This window comes from Theropithecus gelada, chromosome 17 (assembly GCF_003255815.1).
Source record: "Theropithecus gelada isolate Dixy chromosome 17, Tgel_1.0, whole genome shotgun sequence".
NCBI classification, from domain to species: Eukaryota; Metazoa; Chordata; class Mammalia; order Primates; family Cercopithecidae; genus Theropithecus; species Theropithecus gelada.
In genome coordinates, this window is record NC_037685.1 from 36,385,843 (window position 1) to 36,405,643 (window position 19,801).

General features: G+C 42.6%; 1 protein-coding gene across 5 annotated transcripts in view; it reads left to right on the forward strand.

Annotated features, from left to right (window-relative positions):
* Positions 1 to 1,324: 1,324 nt before the first annotated feature.
* MBNL2 (muscleblind like splicing regulator 2) overlaps positions 1,325 to 19,801 on the forward strand; it is a 171,332-nt gene continuing 152,855 nt past the window's right edge. For 3 of the 5 annotated variants that reach the window (XM_025364027.1, XM_025364028.1, XM_025364025.1), the window contains exon 1: positions 2,190 to 2,427. The gene's annotated coding sequence lies outside the window, so the exon portion shown is untranslated. Of the gene's footprint in view, positions 1,455 to 2,183; positions 2,428 to 19,801 lie in introns of those variants that run through there. The other 2 variants (XM_025364029.1, XM_025364026.1) reach the window with 2 other exon arrangements.

The window sequence follows — 19,801 nt, forward strand, 5'->3', positions numbered from 1 at the left end:
TTGTGCATGGCATTTTGCTAACTGCAATGAACAATGCATTTAGAAATACCAGTAAGAATGGCTATCATTAGTGAGCATTTATTATGTGCCAGTCACTGCATAGACGTTTTGTGTGCATTATCTTAATTAATATACAACATGAGCCTTGCTTTCTGAGATGGAAAGATCAACTCAGGCAAACTAACTACAGAAGACTACATTGTTAAGGGTTTCAAAGTGTCTGGTACAATAAACAATACAGAATACTTTCACAAGAGAACATCAGAGAGGGTAATGTGGCCAGAGAAGACACGACAGAATAAAGGGAAAGGTGAGCTGAGGTGTAAAGATTGAGTAAGGCAGAAATAAGCATGACTCCATCAGGAAGTTCACTTGGGAAAACAGTGGAGAAAAAGTTGAGTTGAAAGGGAGAGCCCAGATTATGAAGGCCCTTGAAAGTCTATAATTCAGATTTTATAGAGAGAAAGGTTTGAATGTGAAAGGAACATGACTTTATATGACTTTAAAAACCCGTCTGGCAGCAAGGGAGCTTGAAGATGAGGAGGCCTGAGTTCCAGAGGCTGTCTTGTTAGCATTTGTGTTTTCCAGGTAATAGGTCAGAGTTCTAGCTTACCTGAGAGGGAAAATCAACAAGGCTTAGTTTCACTGGCTGAGAATGGGGGAATGTGTCAAAAGGTAACTAAAGTTTCAGGAATGGGATTCATGGAATGATAGTTTCGAAGACAGAATCACAGGGAGATGCGGAAGAGGAGAATCATGAATCTGTTTAAGTATATTAATAATTAAAAGTAGTTTTTACCTGTTTGACCAAAGAACTAATTCAAATTTCCAGAAGTATTACAGTAGATGAAAGCCGGCAAGTTAGGATATGTGGTAGCATTACATGGGGAGGACAAACAATGTAAGCATAAAAAACTGAGGGGAATAAAGCATAGTAGTTATTGAAGAAAGTAGCCTAGAAATTATATGAAACATTGTTTTTAAGATGTAATGGCAAAATAAAAAGAAAGCATTCCATTTCATTCTGTTGCTTCATTACAGATGCACTGAACAGTTGCTTATAAAAATAGTGCATTGGGTTCAACCTTTCAGATGAATAGGGGCTTTGTTCTGCCTTGGTCTCGTCATGTAATCATCATACTTTTTTGTTTTTTCTTAAAATGTTGTATTTAGGGGAAGGAAAATATATGCTTATTGTGTTTGCTAAATGCCATATGTTTTTGTGTTTTTGTTTTCAAAGCATACAGAAATGCTGTAGACTGGGAAATAAATAAATAAATAAATAAATAACCCTTTCTAACCTTTCTCTTCTTCTGCTTTATTTCAGGAAACTCCAGCACCTCCTAGAACATCTTTTGTGGAATGGCAGGCACCTCATGGGGGCCCTTGGATCATGTGCCACATGCATTCAACAGTAAACATCTTCCTATAATCATTGCTTCATTAACGACAATGTAAGCCAATGCACAGTATTTATCAAATGGCATCTAAGATGGTTAAGGCACACCTAATCCTCTCGTGGGTGCCTGCCAAGAGTAGAAAAGGGTAGTGTATAGATATCAATTTTATTGTCCAGCATTCCCTAATCGAAGTCCCAAGTGGTCTGAAAACTTAGACGAAAGATAAATGGGCCACAGTAATTAACCAGTGCAATAGCAGATGTTATACAGGAAACCTGTGTGTGCCAGAGCTAGAAGCATGTTTTGATTTTGAATACGCACTTGGGCTAGCACATTCTTCCCCAATAATGGAAATACGTAAATGTTTTGTAAGGTATTAATTGCCATGGCAGACACTGAATTATTTTTCCTTTACAAAATATACACATATGCTTTATCAGATAGTCCAAGGACTTCAGTTTCATGTACAACCTGGATTTCTTTGGAATCTGCGGAGTTTCACATTTTCCAAAGTGTTCACGGTGCAGCTCCTGGCTCCGAGCTGGCTGTCTTCAAGGGTGTTTTCTTGAGCTACCCCTCTCTCTGCTCTGCCAATTATGTGCCACTTTGTCTTGGTGCTATGATTGCTTTCTTCTGAGAGGGAAATTCCTCTTTCATCAGTATGGATGCACTGTTTTTACACACTGCAAGTGCTGTGTTACTGTGTCAGTCATCCTATTAGGGCCAGTTTCAGACGAGTAGGGCTGACGAGCTGGCTGGGGATTGGCTGGCCCGGGCTGGGAGGGATTTGTCGGAAGGAAGGGCTTGCAGCTTACAGCAACAGAGTTTAGACTGTCTTTGCTTCATCATCTGAAGGTAAAATTTTCCAGATACGGCAGGCGGCTTTCAGAGTACAATAAACAGGGAATGAGAACTATTTACATGGAAGTTTCTTCCTCATGATGCGGTGGAGAAGCCTCGGCCACTTGGTTCTGCCAGATGTTCCTGGGGTTACTGTAAATGGGAAGGACAGGCAGAGCTAAACAAGGTAGGAGAATCGCCCCCCTTTTTTGAATGTTTAAAGAGTTTGCTGCAGTATGCTGCATTCCATGTGTGCTGCTTAGGGGAGCCAGGGAAACTGGATTCCACTAATTCAAATGTAATACTTGCGGGGGACCCTGGAGTTTTACGTAACATTTTGATTTGAGAAAAAGAAATGGCAAAGCTTGAATCTATGCCGCCTGTTTGGGGTGAGGCACGAAATCGAGTTTTTTTGCAAAGAATCGATTCATTTATTACATTATTTTTTAAAAACCATTTTAATTCTTCGGCGCAATCTTATTTTCTTGCTATAAAAAAACTGTCATATTGCCATAGCTAGTTCCCAAATAGATAAAGTTTACATGGATCCTATTATTTGAAAACAGACTTGCAATTAAGGATTAAAAAAAAAATTCATGGTAAATAATCATCGGTTGGATGTTTGACCAAACGTATGTGTCTATTTATTAAAAATTAGGGACTTACCTAGCTCTAAAATGCTACAGCTTTAACTGAGTTTCAAAAGCACATTTTTAACAACCTAGCAAGAGGTAGCTTTCTGGCAAGTTTTCGATACTGTAGTTCAATGTTTACATTTCTTTTCCTGGCATGTCTGAGTCTTTGTTTCCAGCTTAAAAGTGGAACCATTATATTCAAAAGTAAAGCTGGGTTAATAATGCTTACTGCAATTATCTGATCTTTATGCATTTTTAATGAGAACACACAGCCAGCAGAATAATTTAATGAGGGCAGGCTAGCTTTTAAAGCTGTGTTTTCACTATGTCGAACCATATCAACTTTCTCGCTGAGAAGCAGCAGTGAGAAATGATGGAGAAGATTTATTTTTAACACACTTGGCCCAGGAGAAGGAAAGGATGTATTTGCTAAAGAATTCTTTCTGCCCTTTTCCGTTTTAAATTTCTGCCAGGCATGAGGAAACTGTGCTTTTTTGTTAGGCCTCGGAAGCATGTGTTTACAATAAATGTGTAACATTTTTAGAATAGTTAGCAAGCACTGAAGCGAAGAAAAAAATCTGACTTGCCTAACCACCACCACCTTGAATGTTCTTCAAGAAACATTACTGTCCCTTTAAAAGACAAAGGTTAAGTGGAAAGCTATTTGTTAATTGGGTAATGTGTGCGTTTTGGGGACAATAAGGTTTTAAAAAAAGGCAGGGGGAACGTTCTTATAATCTTTAAATAAGAGGAAGTTTCTTCAGCTATCCTACTTGTTTTGCAAGGAGCAGCAGAACTACTCATTTAAATAAGGGCAATGCCACGTAGATTCTTCTAGACCCACTGTTTTTACTTTCAAGGAGAAGTGCAGGACACTAGCCCAGAACTTCTGACGTCATCCCCCAACTATTTCTGCTGTGTGTTCCTTTATTCGAGCTTGTGGAGAGGAATATTTCTTTATGTCCTGGCCAGGAACATTCTAACTCCCCGTTGGCAGGACTTAAGTTATGTCTTTATATTTTCGCCTGTCTTTTGTAAACTGTAAACCTGTCCCCCTCATAAATAGGGCATCTTCTCGTACCTGCCTCATGTCCGGCCGGTCAGCAGAGGTTTTCTGCAGGGCTTCTGGCTGGGCTGGCAAAAAGCAGCAGGGAGCAGGGCACAGCTCTTTTTCTGGCCTGACTCCCCCTCGGTGCAGCCCAGCGCTGCCACCTAGGTGGATGGTCCCCGGGGCCCTATTCCCAGTTGCTCCAGAGCCACTATTTAGGATCCAGGTTGTGCCACCAAGTTCAAGGCTGGTTGTGATGGTGGGAACAGCTGTTTTCATAGAGAAATCATCATGTCCTAGCACAGATGGCCCCGAGCAGGGGAAGTACAATACTGCAGGCTGCGAATCCATGTCACAGGTGGCAACCTCGGTCACAGAGATCGGGGGAAGGGTAACGATTACGAAGGAACCTTTTAAAAAAGATTTTGATTGGAGCACATTGGAGTTCCCGGGAGTTCCCAAAGCTAGTTTGTGTCTCCTCTCCGACTACTCACGTAGTTTTGAGCAAGTGCCTACCTTTTCTATCTTTTAATAGAATTGAATCATACTTGCTACACTTTCCCTCATCATTTAGCATTCTGAGACCTTAACCTTTTACCAAAAAAAAAAAAAAAAGGTTGTTTGTCTCTGGGCACATTGAGCTATTTAAAGTACAAAGGGATAAAACCTCAGTATTAGGAAACTGTTGGCAAACGCCTTAGGGTATTAAGATACATAGTCATATACACAAAACCCTTCATTCTACTTTGTGCTCATGTAAATTTTTTAGGGATATTTATTCTTAGTTCAACAAATGAAATTTCCAAGGAAATCAAAGCGTTGTTGTTTGCATTTTTTCCATTGATCTAGTCTGATATACTAGAAGCTCTGCAAAGCACACTATTCTGGCCATAGGCCTTGTAGTGCCCAAAACATTTAATGCTGTTTTTCCTTTGACTTTTGTGTTAAATTTGTGAAAGTGGAGTAAATAAGAGAAAAAACAGGAGGGAAGGAGAAAAAATATGCTTGTGAAATATACTGGTTAGGTAGCTTTACTGGTTAACAGCCTGCCTTCTCTCTGCTAGTTGTTTCAATTTGCTGTTGCTATGGTGAAAACAAATCAATATCACATGGCTACCAGCCAGTCCCGCGCTCAGGGAGCGCCACAGAAATTCAAGATCAGGTACTCAAGATTCCAAGCAAGAATTGGGAAAAGAGGATTTAGATGCTGAGCTTAAGATAATTCCATATAGTAGAATAAGTAGGTTCAATCTCGCATGCATTTTCTCTTCCTTTTTTCTTGTACTTTCCTACTGATAACAAGAAAAAGATGAAAAGGAAGGTATACTGATTTGTTTACATTTCCAAAATGACAAAACACATTATCAACATAGAAGTAGGTTGGCAACATTGCAAGGGGTGAAGGATTCTGATTCAGGAAAAGGTGGATAACTACAAGACATATTGGTTGTTGAAAACATAGTTTGGGGGCCTGGGGGCCTTTACCATCTTCAGGTGCAGCTACATGTCAGAGCTGGCTGGATCGTGCCGAGCAGAGAAACCTGGCAACTCTAGTTGGACAGGTGGGCAGTGGAGATAAGGGGGGGTTACAGAAAGGTAGGGAGCTGTGGGCATAAAAATCAGCAAGCAAGAAAGCCCAGAGAGAACTGCAGGTCAAGAGTCAGGCCAGGCGAGCACAGAACCCCTGGGGCATGGCAGAACAGTAGAGAGGACAGTTTGCCCTGTTCACAAAATCTGCTCAAGACCCAAGCTAAAGGCCTAGCAAAGAATGGCAGGAAATGGCTGCAAAGAGAAGTAAAGGTGTCATGGGCCCGGGCATCCTTTCTGGAAGGGTCGACTCAACTGGATGGGCATGGATGCCCACTGCTGTGGAGAGCAAAGAGCTTGATATTTTAATGCTTTGGTTTCTTTCAGAAGAGTGAGGCAGGAAGACTTAGCTGGGCTTTGTAAATTAGTTCACATACTATTTTTCTCTCCAGTTTTATGCTCTGCTCAGTTTTTTTTTTCTTTTAAAAAATGTGCACAAACTATTTTTTGCAGCCGTGATAATATTCATAGTAAAGAGCCAAAGGTGGCTGGGTCTGCATCAGGCCTGGGCCTCCAACGGCACGGCTCCAACTACACAGTTGTTTATGGAGACCAGTCCGGGCCTCCTCTGCTGAGAGTAAAAACCAGGTGTGAAAGGTAAGGCCTAAGGGTTTATTTTGTAAACCTGAGCTCTGAGGCGGATGGACAAGTTTTGGGCAGGCCTGTCCTCTGCAATACAGCAGAAACGCTTGGTAATAAAAGTGGACTCAATAATTTACCTTAGTGTTTTGACAAAGAATGCATTGTCTGAATTATCCTAGGTAGTATATTCCATCAATCAGTCAACAAGTGTTTATTAAACACCTCTGGGGTTCCCTGGCTTTTGCTATTTGGTGAGAAACCCAACTCAGTAACCTAATACCTGCCTTTGTGTGTGTATACAAAAATAAATGATGCAAAATTGTAAGTTTCAAAGACTTGAATAACTTTATTGGCTAATATTAATTTAGCATTGTTAACCATCAGATTAATTTTAGGCTTGGGGCAGTTTTGGTGATTGGGGGGAGAACAAGAGATGGAGTTTTGAGTTTTACATATCTAAATGTATGTACTTTCTTGACCTCTGTTATATTTCTCCAGATAAGTACTGCTTAAATAACATATAAAGATGTCAGATAAGCAATAGACAGATAAGAATGGTTCAAAAAAATTCAAAATATGAAGCTACTGAGAGCAATTTCTGAGTCTCAGCACACTGAGATTTGGCCCCAAAGTGCCTGGGGAAAACGGGCATATCATCTAAAAAGCTGTAAATACCAGCCAGCAACGGGAAGTCTTAGACCCGTGTCCCACAATTGTGAGCTGCAGGGTGTGGGGGAAGCCTCCATGCCTTTATCTCACTGTCTCCATCTCTAGCAAGGAAACCTGTTTTCTGACTCTGCAGAATTTCACTTTCCCCCTTGTTTCTTAAAAGCAGAGTTTATCTATCTATCTATATCTCTATCTATCTATCTATCTATCTATCTATCTATCTATCTATCTATCTCCTTTTGAAACACTAAGTTTTGGGTTTGTTTGTTTGTTTTACCCTAACATCACAGTTAATGTGTATTCTCTGGGCACAGACAAGCTACGAGGTTTAGGGACATATGCCTGGGGAAGAGCTGAGAGAGGAGGCTGAGGATGTAGCCACGTTTACAGCACTCTTTCAGGCATGGGTCTTGGCAGACAGATGGGCAGGTCCAAGGTTTATGGGCATTGAATGCAAGCTGGTTGCTGCAGACGAGCTCCAGGGTGGTACATGACCTCAGAGGAAAAAGGGAGGAGTCAAGAACACTGAAAATGCTGTGGCTGGCCGTTTGCAATCCACAATAGCAAGGAAACAAGATATGTACAAATGCGATAAGGATGGTTAAGCACTCAAATGTCTTCAGAAGGAAAATTAACATATGTGTAGTTTCTTACACTTTACAAAGGGCATTCACAGGCATTATCTTAATTAGCAGTTCAAATAGAGTTGAAAAGTGGGAGTCTAAACTTAGGGCACTCTGGCAAGGGTGGGCTGGGTAAAGCTGCTGGAGGAGATGCGTTATAAACTGGATTTTTAAAACTTGGATTTATAGATTTTTTTTTCCAGCAGCTAATTCACTTGAATTTTGAAGGACAGGAAAAACTTAGAACTGTCCCTGGGGGTGCAGATGCATGTCCCCAAATGCCTTCATGGATAGTGTGTGCATTGAGACTAGACTTTGGGACCATCGGCAGCCTGGATGCCAAGGCAGAGCAAGAAGACAGGTTGATTCGCTTTGCTTTTTCAGCTCTGACTGCTAAGCATTCAGGCACAAAGGCCTCCGGGGTTCAAGCAATTCTCCTGCCTCAGCCTCCCGAGGAGCTGGGACTACAGGCGTGTGCCACCACACCTGGCCAATTTTTGTATTTTTAGTAGAGACACGGTTTCACCATATTGGCCAGGCTGGTCTTGAACTCCTGACCTCAGGTAATACACCCGCCTCGGCCTCCTGAAGTGCTGGGATTACTGGCGTGAGCCACTGTGCCTGGACTATTATCTCTTTTAATGGTCACATTTTGCCCCCTGTTTTACAGATTCAATGAAAACTCAAATTGAGTAAGGTTAAGCAATGTGCTAAACGTCTCATTGGCCAAAAAAGTAGAAAAAGTAGTCCTCAAACCTCTGGGAATCCATGTGTGTGATGTTTAATGAGACAAATGAAATTAAACTTCAGTCTGACTTGGAGTTTTCTTGTAATGGATGTTGCATAATTGAGTAGAGCCCAACCCAAGCAATTCTGAGAAGACAGTAATATTTTTAATTAAGATATTGAATTATTCTAAAAATCTATAAATTTCTGGCATCCTAGATGCAAGCTTCAATTAATCAGACTTAAAGTATTGATGCAATATATATTGTCTAAATGATTTACTACATATAATTTTCAATGTTCTGAGAGTTCAGGAAAGTGGAGCTCAGTTTGGGTGGGAGTAAGAGATAAGGCTGCCTGCAGGAAGAGCTGCCTCCTTTGGGTCTGAATGGATGTATTTGGTCTGGATCCATGTCTCTAATGTGGTATGTCCACACCCCAGGTCAAGGGCAAGATTATTCACTTGGCAAGGAAATAGGTGAACTTCCATCTTATATATGATTTAGCTCATCCTTTACAAATGTCAGTTTTCATGGATGTTTGATAATGTGTATAACATATTAGTAGGGTTATGCAAGTATAATATTTATAAAGTACCCATCTTTAATGGTTGTTTCTGATCTAAAAAAAAATTCTTATAAGAAAGTATGATAAAAAGTGTTTGGAGTGGCCGGTGGTCAAAATATCAGGAAGGAGGAATAGCATGATGTGGTGTAGGGCCCAGGGAGGAACTTTGACCTTGGAGATGGGGATGAAGTGTTAGGGAGCAGTGGGGAATAAAGTTAGATGGAGGGGGTGGAGTCAGGATATGAATCAGCTGGAGGGCCCTGTGGAAGAGTTTAATTTCATTACCTATAACATCACATCTAATGCTTTATAAAGATTTAATTGGGACTTGTAAGATAGGGTTAGAGGTCAGAACATTTGTAACTAGTGATGTCACCGGCCAGAAAACTTTCACAATATTGCAGGCACAAAGTGGAAAAGGGTTGCATTAGCAGGAAAAATGGAGGAGAAAGGGCAAATCCAAAAGGCATCTTGAAGGAAAAATACTAGAAGGTAGTGAGAGCTTAGAAGAGCCAAACTGGGCCGGGCACAGTGGCTCACGCCTGTAATCCCAGCACTTTGGAAGGCCGAGACAGGTGTATCACCTGAGGTCGGGAGTTTGAGACCAGCCTGACCAAGATGGTGAAACCCCATCTCTACTAAAAATAGAAAAATTAACCAGGCATGGTGGCGCATGCCTGTAATCCCAGCTACTCAGGAGGCTGAGTCAAGATAATCCCTTGAACCCAGGAGACAGATTGCAGTGAGCTGAGATCACGTCACTGCAGAAATTCTAGGAGGAGTGATATCAATGGTACCCTGACAGAAATGGGAGAGGTCTGAAAAAGGGACCGATACACGGGAATAGGGTTGAAGGAGGGTGGGCGATGATGAGTTTTTAGACTTGAGAATGGTGTTTTTAGCTAATGATGGAACATTCAAGTGGAGATGTCTCATAAACATTTGACAATGTGGGAATGAAGAACAGCCTGGACGACAGGCTACAAATACAAGCTCGTGACACACCTGTGTTGAAGCCATAGTGGAAGCCATTGGAGCCCACACCTCATGAAAGAAGGCAGCACGAACAGAGATAGGCAATGACCAAGGACGAATCTTGGTGAACACAGCAAGGGCCCAAAGAGAATAAGAGCTAGCAGAGAATCAGAAAAATACCCACAAAGGAGCAAAATTGTTTTAAAAAAATAAATGACCAATACTATTAAGCACCATAGCCTAGTCTCCAGGATTCCATGAGAAAACAGTGTAGTCTCCTGGGTTGAACTATTCTCCTGCACATAGCTTTCCCTCTCTGGCAAGGGTTTCTGGCTATGGTCCTTTTGGAGGCAAATATTGGTTCAGAGTCTTGCGTAGAGCCACAGAATATTAGATAGTCGAGGGAACCTTCGTAGCTGTATCTCGCATATATACAGTTGTTAGAAGTCGATCTTCACGAATAAGCAAAGACAGTATTTAAAACCAATAATTATCAATACTTCTGCATCTATCTCTCAAAATATATATATTTTGGGGGTATTACTGGTCAGAACAGTAATTCCAGGGTGATTGGAGATATCACTTGACATTAGTCATCCTGTTCTCAAAGACCCTGGCGATTCATTTATCTCTGATTCTAGCAGTTCTCAATTGAACCCAGCCATAAGGACTTCTCGGAAGAAAATAGCCTTTCATGATGAGAAAGTACTTGAAATATGCAAATGGATTGATGCCCTCACACCAGACGCCTACCATAAGTGACCAGACAGCACTCCTCAAACTCTCATGTGTCTATGAATCACCTGGGGATCTTAGTAAAAATGTAGGCTCTGATTCAGTAGGGCTGGGCTGAGGTCAAGATTCTGCATTTGTAACAGGCTTCAGGTGATGAAGCTGCTGTTCATCCAGGAGGCTCCAGAATACAATGACTGCTTTGTAAGTGTCACTGCCACAATGTGAGTGGCAGCAGATCACTGGGTCTGGGATGGCTCCTTGGAGGATCTTCTGGTGGTCTGGAGACTGGAACCTACCTCCTCCACACATAGGTCTTTCTAGGCTGTTCAGTAGGTCTTTCCAGGCTGTTCAGCCTCAGAGTGAAGCTGAGATTGAATTGATGTATCCCACCAGCCTTGCACCGATGTGGCTGGGGCTGAAGGCATGAAAGCAGGGACTTCAGCAGCTATAAAGCAGTTCTGTGGCTACACACAGCCTGTCTCTGGATATCTCCCCATTCCCAAGATGTCTGTCTTCTCTGTGGACACAGACTCTGACAACTTCCCCAAGAGATTTGGTTACTGCCTCCAGGGAAGGCTGGTGTGTTTGTTTATCTGTCTGCTCCAGAGTTTGTTTTTTTATCCTAAGGAATATATGCATTATAAACCAGACTTAGATTCCTTTTCTTTAGATGGTGGTCAGAACTGGAGCCTGGAAGTCTGACGTGCCTACTTGAGTCCTCACACCCTTGGTGAATTAGGTCCAGGAGCTCTGACACACTCATTCATTCCCTAAGATGTAGATAATGCCATTCTCTCCTCCGTCTCTCCAAAGAATATGAAGGATAGAGAGGAAGGGTTATATGCCATTAACATTGCATTAGTTTAAAAAATGCTAGTTTTAAAGTCTTGTAACAGAAACGAAGACATTGTGAGAAGAGACAGCTGTCGAATGAAGTAGCTTAAGTGAAATGTCCAGGCCTGATTGTTGAGTCTCATACCTTGTTATAGGTCTTCCATCTCGTGCCCCTGTCTGTCCTCCCTCCTTTCAGATGCCGCATTTTCCTGTGTGTCCCACATGTGGCCCCCTCTTTCCTAGAACCAGGAGTCAAGCTAAACTGATTTAGAGGAAGTCTCCCCTACCCAGATGCTCATTTAGTCCGCACACAGATGGCCGGTATTTTTATGCATTTTTAATTTACCAATAACCTTTTAGGAATGAAACAGAACTAACATTTATTGAATTTATTGAGCACTTACTATATGGAAAGTCCTCCTCTGCTGAGAGCTTTATGCATATCAACTCAGTTAAACCTTTTCATGAAGAAAATGAAGCTTAGAGAGATCAAATTACTTGCCAAGGTTACAGAATAACGGGCGAAACTCAAGTTGGTAGGACGGAAACACGCAGCCCTTGTCCACCAGTGCTTACTTGGGGATTGCAACAAAAAGGGTTTGCTTTAGAAAAACTTCCCTGACAGTTGTAAGTACTGTTGGTGGAGCTCACTAAGTAGCTAAATAGACATAAACAAGCAATTACTGGCATACTGTGCAGGCATGAGTTCAGTTTTAGCCAGGAGTCCCTCCTCACAAAGGGACTTGGTATATTGCCAAGGATAGCTAGGGCATCATCTCCACTATTTGCTGTGATTATTTGTTGGGCTTTTTCTTACTCTTGACTGTGTGTGTGTGTGTGTGTGTGTGTCTGTGTGTGTGTGCATGTACATTGAATGAACTTAAACAACTTGATGGATCTCAACGTTTAGACACCTTAAATACATGTCATAGGTACAAGCTCGTTATCAACTCTAAGACCTATTCCAAAGTGAAATGTTTGTGCTGTTGTGATTTTGTTGCTCTCTATGAGAATTCTTAGAGATTCCTTTTCTTCTTCCACTTCCCTTCCTGTGCAGTGCCGTCTTCTTTGATGCTCTCGCTTCAGGCTCTCTTTTTCTAGAGTTCTGCCTGCTCCTGCGCTAGCCCATGGTTGCTTTTCTCACGTCCCGTTCTCTCTTCCAAGTCTGTACCCAGCACCCCTACTAAATGGCACACGTAGATACCTCATATTTCTGGGGTTCTAGTCACACCTGACTCTTAGCTGGTAGAAGGGAGTATTTATTTTCCCCCTTAGGAAACCAATCATTTGGAGCCTCAAGTATCAGCTTCCTGGCAGCCTCCACAAAGACCATCCCCTCAGGAAACAAACAAGCTCTATCTCTAGAGTTTCCCTGTTTTTTTTTTTTTTTTTTCTTTAAAGTTCCCTGGTGCAAGTAGGCTGCAATTAAGAGGCAGGATCAAAGGGACTGGCTGCCTCTGGGGCTGCTGGGACCAGCAAAGAGCTTTGGTCCTTTTAACTACTTACTTCCCACAACACGTGCTACTCCAGCTGCTTCTTTGTTCTCCTGAGTACTCAGGTACCAGAACGGTGGTTTGCTGTGGGAAGACACATTAGAGTCAATGGAATAACTTTTTCACATTACACAGGATTCTGACAGCCCCCCCACGCCACTCTTTGGAGATCCACCCAACTGACAAAAAACACAAATATAAGGTGGAAACTAGAAGGAAATCCCAAGTGGGAAGGCATCTGAGGGATTATCTGGCACAATTCCTGTCTACCCTCTTCCCCAGCCCTAACAAGCTCTTTCCATCTATCGTGTATCTTCCTTTACTGACCGGACAATCACGACCCCATAGCACATACGAGCCATAACATTTTGTTAGAAAATTCTTCCTCGTGCTGAAATGAAATGGGACTCTGTTTCCGGCACTCTTCACCCCTGTTCAGGCCTTTGGAGTAACCCTAAGCAAATCAAGTGTCTCTTTAGGAGGCGAACCCCTTCATGTATTTGAAGATGTCAGAATTCCTCTGACAGAACCATTATGGCACCTCCCTAATTCATGACAGAATACCTTTATTTATGCAACCCAAGACACTGAGCTTCTCTGGCAGTGTTGACCCATTGTTGACTTAAATTGAACCTTGAACCAGCTATGATAAGAGAAAGAGGCGGGGCTCTTTAACTTCTTTCAGCTCTGTTCAGGCCTGAGCACAGTAGGGCGGTGGTGGGGAGTGAAGAGATGAAGGTAAAGTGTGGCGGGACAGATGAGCTTCCACAACTGCATGATGGAATGCTTTAAAATTGTTTTCAGTCCCAACCACAGGTCACAGCCCCCTCCAAACATCCCTGGCAATGTACGGGACACTGGCTTGCAAAGTTACCCACAAGGACAACAGAAAGATCAATCGAGATTTAAATAAACATACATGCAGAGATAGATAGAGGTATTTCTTCACATCAACCATTTGAATAACATACTCAGGCAGTGTTTAGAGATAAGGTACACATTTTTCGTTTTCTTTCGTTGTCGTCTATGTTTTTTGGCTCAACGATCATTTTAGCAGTAGCACTCAGTCCTCCTGAGTTTCTCTGCGGCTCTCAGCAGCTTAGAGACATACTTCGCCATCAGTAGGTGCCAAGGTCACTGGAGGAACTAATTAATCCCAGCTCCAGTCAACAGCAGGCTGCACTAACCTGCCCTCCTTCCTCGGAGAAGGAGAAACCAGGAAGGATTTTGTCCCTCAGATCCACCCAGGCCTACTTAGGGACACACCGAGCAAACAAAGGAAGGGTGAGGAGGGGTGTTGAACCATTTCTGTACGAGGTGGCCACGTTTTCATGTAGAGAAAGCCCAGAACCTGATCTGAAGCTTTCAGACTTGAGTTGGTATTTAACCTAGAGATCCCCAGGCCCCTATTCTCTCACAAACTCTGCCTTTTTTTCCCCCCTCTGTACTAGTATTGGTTTTATTCATGCCCTATAAACCTAGCCACCACGTTTTGCCAGGCTAAAAATTTGCCTTTTTAACAAAAATTGCCAGCTTTCTAGCTGACCACTCAAGAGCGTGAGTTTTCCCCACTCAGGGTGACATCGATGTCATATAACCCAGACCTCATTAAATAATTGATCAGAAAATGTAACTGAAAGGAGTGATTATTTTTGGAAACATTGATGATCAATAACCCAAGATACAAAGTTAGAAAACATTGCCATTTAAAACCTTGTAGATACCTGAATTCTTGTGAGTCCCCTTATCCAGGTACATGTTAGGTCTTGAGTTAATTGCGGCTGTGGATTTGTATTTGATGTTCTGATCTCTTTCTTCCAGTTTGATAAATTAGCATAGAAAGTGGAGGCAAAACATGTCGGCGCAGCTTGTGCCCTTTGTCAGGTTAACAGAATAGAGTCCTGCTCTGGGATCAGTCAGTGCTGTTGTCCGAACCCTCTGTGGCTCCTTCCTCCCTAGACCCCAGAGCTGCGGAGGCAAGAGGGGCATCGGCCTGGGAGCGAGGTTCCAGTTACAGTTTGGGAGAACCCAGCAAATCCTGGAGTTAGGTTTCTGACGCTCCCCATCTTGCTCCCTGGTTACAAACAGAAAAAATAAATCAGAACCATATGTTCAATACACTATCAGCCTTCTAGTGAACATGTTGCCATTAAATAATAACCGTCAGCCTATCCGCAAATTTGACGGTGATGGGCGTTGGAGCTGACCTGCCCCGGCGGAGGCTGGGAAGGGTGGAGAAGGGCGATTGTGTTTGCTTCCTTGCTCAAAATGGCATGTCGCTGGAAGCCTTCCAGCTCCTAATGGTGGAGGCAGAGCGAGGACTGCATTTACCGACTTATTTCCCTCTTTTTTTTTTCACGTATTCCTTCTTCCCCTCACATTTTCAGGACTGAAAATTAGAAACACTTTTCTCCTACACACAAAATTACTCCCTCACACACACTTTATTTTCCCCCCTGCTTTGAAGTGACAGTTGCTGCCAGAATAGCTTTCTCTCAGAAGAACATAGGCTGTCCTGGCCAGAATGAAGGGGTTAATTTAAAATATAGTCAGCTAGGTAGTCCTGGGGGCCTGCTTTCCCTTGGGGAAGGGGGTAGTGTCTGAAAGCTTGGAGGGGGTGCTCCTGGAGCTCTGCTAATATTTTATTTCTTCATCTGGGTGTGAGATGTACAGATGTGTTCACTTTGTGAAACTCCAGTGGGCTGGATACAGGATATGTGGTCTTCTTTTTTTTTTTTTGTCTTTAATAAAAAGTTTTTAAAATGTAGCTGGCTACCTTGTACTTTGTATTACAAGATAAAGTGAAAGCCCGTGGGAATATAGTCCTATATTTTTATTCTGTTCCCCCTTGGACCTCCACTTTTTATTCATTTCTCTCTTCTGGAACCTTCTGGGCTTCCAGCAGTGGTCTCTGTTCCCAACTATAATCAGAACCATGAAGGGTCATGATAGCCATCTTACCATTCTACCCTGGACCAGAAGGAAGTTAATGCTTCGAATTAGAACCTTGAAAGGACATGATCAGTGTTAAACAGTAATGATGGTGACAGTAATAACAGTTACTTTGTCATTATATACAAAACATCTCGTTGTTCCTTGTTTCTCCCTATTTTTATTTTATTCAAATGCATGAAAGCTTTGCTTAAGGGACTTTTTTTTTTCTTTCTTCTATTTGGCAGTCAAGACAAATGGAAGGAAGGAAGAGCGTGGGGACAGCAGATGACAAAGCCCTTTGCCCTTTTCTGGTTGTGTAACCCTAGACTAGCCCATTAGTATGGTTAAGTCAGGGGATTGCAGATCTCAAAAAATAAATAAGGATGGCTAAGGATGGCAGGAATCCAAAACTTGTGGGTCATCAACACAGATTTGAATCCTGGGGTCCCATACGAAGCACAAGTTACCAAATTCATCGGACCTCTGGTTTCTTGTGCCCACCTCTCAGGATTTTTGTGAAGATTTGTTAAAACAATGGACGAGCATTGCCTCGTGCATGGTGAGGGGCCCTTTGTCAGTGGGAAGGAGCTGATGGCATTGTTAATTTAAGGACCTTCTCTGCCAGGGCAAATGTGTTCTCCTTAATGAAGCTTTCATTGGCTCTAGAAAAGTTTGCAGGAAAAAGAAATGTATGAAAGATAGTGGATGAGGAGAAAATTATTTCTTAAGTCTTCCCCATTTCCTTTCCCCTCATGGAATTTATACTCTACCGTGACAGGTAAGATGTGTGAATAAATCACCATGGTGAAGGTATTATGCCACAAGGGAGGTATAAGGTGCCTGTGAGATTACTGCCATCCAAGTGAGGCAGTCAGGGAAGGCTCCCTGGAGGAGAGAACATCTGACATGGCCTTGAAGGATAGATAAAATCACATTGTGTGCACCTGAAAAGCACCCATGCAGGTTTTTCTGGAGCATGGAGTGTAGTCTAAGGAGTACTTGACATGGACTAAATTGTGAATGACCTTGAACGCCACCCTATGTATTTCAAACTTTATTCAGAATGCAGCAGAGAGCCACCAAATATTTTTGACCAGGTAAATGAGGGATCAGACAATGTTTAGAGAGAATTCCGTGGGCAGAGTTTAGACCTGAGAATTGCAGACACTCAGGCAGGTCATGAAGGCATAGGCTGGGATAGCAGCCATGAGGATGAGGTGCTGTGCTGAGGCCAGGAGCAACTTACGAAGAGCATGGGCAGGATTGATTGGGGCCAAGGGAAAGCGGGGGAGTCAAAGCTGACCTGGCCTGGATGTGATCAGCTTAGAAAACAGAAAAATCAGTGATGCCAATGGCATAAACCCACAGGAGGATGGGGGAGGACAATAAAATTGGCTCTGGTCATTAAGAGTTTGAAATCGGAATGTCCTCTGAGAAGTATGGGTCTAGGCTTCTGCGGCGTGCGGAGCCCAGTGTATATTTGGAATTCATCCACAGAAGACTGATGTTTGAAATCATACTGGAATTGAGATGGCAAAGAAAACAAGTGTCATCTAGAAAATGGTAGACAACACAGGCTTGGGGAAGCCTTACATTGAAGGGAATTTCTTAGGCACACTTCCACTGGCACAAAAATCCAAAGTGAAGAGCATTTCATCCAAGGTGAGGGCACCTTGGGATAGGTGTATGGGCTTCAGGCCCTCTCTCATTGTCTTTGGATCTGTGACAAGGGACATTGCTATTCACTGTGTCGTAGATTAGGGGTTCCTGAAACCAGGTGAGAATGGGAAATGGTGGCAGATCCTAAAGAAAGTTCAATGAAGATGAAGACTGGGCCCAGTCCCATGAGGTGCAGAAGCCAAGACAACACCTCTGACCTTTGGGAAAGTCGCTTTTTGGAAGAGTGCTGCGTGGGCTGCTGAACTGCAAGGCACCAGGGAAGTGGAAAGTGAAAACGGTTAGGTAGGGAGTGGGAGACAGGTAGCTCAGCCAAGGGGCAGATGGTGGTGAGCAGAGAGGAGGCAGGAAGAAAGTAAGCGAGTTTAGGTTGAAGGGCAAGCTGTGCTGGGCTGGCTGGTGGCACCTGGGGCAGCTTTTGGCTCATAGAGGCTGCCTACTGGGGATTCATGAGCTGAGGCCACTGGGGAAAAAATGGTTTTTGAAAATTGATAGGCATAAGTATGATTCTGCTCTACCAGGAAAGGTGAAAAACATCAGAAAAATGTGAAGGAAGGTGGTGAGGTGAGGTCTAAAGGCTTCTCCAAGGAGGCCTCCAGAGGCCTTTGCCTTGAAATGAATTCTGCTCTACTCAAAGTAACTGTAGCGGGGAGGGGTCAAAATGCTACATCCAGCCCCACTGCTAATCAAAGACGATGTCTGTATCACCACAGGCATAACTGCAATACAGCGACTGCTGCCACTTTCTAAAGTGCTATACAAATGTTTTTTTGTACTATTGTCAGTTTATTATTTTCCTTAGCTTTTCCCTTCGTACTACAGGGTATCAGCAAAGGCTAATTCATGTGCCTAGATAACGCTCCTCCTAAATAACAACCTGCCAATGTAGATATCTCATATGGAATATTTTTAATGTCTCCTTATTATAGTAATCCCCATGCATTTTAAACTTGAGCCAATCTCTGGTAAGTAGTAGATGCTCAATAAATGTCTGTGGAATACTTGTGAATGGCTGAGTGTTTTAGTACTGAGGCAGGCATTTCTCTAGATAATTATTAGCTATGAGTCATACTCACAGCAATCCATAGTCCATCATCTATACAAATATACCCAGAAGTTTATATGGTGATGAAAAATGAATGCATTTTTCCCCTGGGAACATATGCATCTCTATGAAGTTGTGCTTTACTGCTGAAGAGAGGCCAACCCCTTCAACCAGGGATCTTTTTTCGTTTAAACTTCAAAGAAGAAGTCTGGCTGATGAAGGCTGTGGACAGAGAGAAACTAAGTGCGAGATACATGAACTGTGAGTTCTCTGGAGCGTCCTAACTCTTAAAATAAGTTTTAGTTGCTTGATTGCTGTAGAATAGATACTTCTGGTTATGTGTGGCTGGACAAAATGTACAGCACGTCTGACAAAATGGACCGACCTATTTCTTTGCCCTTGAGGGCCACTCGAAAACTTAATAAAAGACAAGCACATCCACAGACAAAGGCAGAATAATATTTGTAGCCACTGGGACAAGGTTGTATTTCTGGACTATATTCACCTCTCCACCCAACTCCAACCCCAGGAGAAGCTGTATTTTCTTTCCATACCCATTTCAAAAGCTCTCCCACGTTACTCCAGAGGTTGATTTTGTTAGCTACACATACTCTTGCGAAGCGTGTTAGAAGGACAGATTCCTGGGCCCCACCCCAGACTTCTCAATCCTAGGCCCTAGCGCCATGATTCTGACTCGGGAAGTCTGAGGGGGGGGCCTAGGAACCCACATTTTTTGCTAGAATACACAGTGATGTTGACACAAATTATTCACAGACCTCCTGGCACAGGGGTTAGGAGACCATTCAAATCCTGCATCCAGATCCTGGCTCTGCCACAGACTAGCTGCACAACTTCAGGCAGATTTTGACATCGTTTTGAATCTCAGTTTTCTTATCTTTAAAATGGGGGTAATAATTCCCACTTCTCTGGGCGACAGTTGGGATTAAATGAGAGCACCTCATGTAACTTAATTACGCGAGAAAGTACTTTCTACGCTGCACAAAATATACACTAAATACATAATAAATAAGATATAGTTCTCTGGGGTGGACCTAAAGCTATTAGAGAATAACCACCAACAAATGCTATAGACCCTCTAAGCAATCCTTGAAAAAGCAGGGACTTTGACATGACTATTTCTACAAATTCTTAAAGGCTTGATATCCCTCACAAAGATCCCATTGTTCTTTTACCAAATGCAAGAAGGCTTTTTATTCTACAAAAGACTTTTGGGAATGTTTACATTTGAAGGAGATGGTAAAACACTGGAGCATGTTACCCCAGACTAAAGGAATCATAGTATTTCTAGGATGATTGAAATGTAGCTGCTTTTGAAAACAGGAGGGCTGGGCTACATTTGGAAAGTTTCATGTAGTGCATGTGTGAAAATGAAGCACTTGAACGAGCTCCGTGATAGGCCATGCCTTGAGC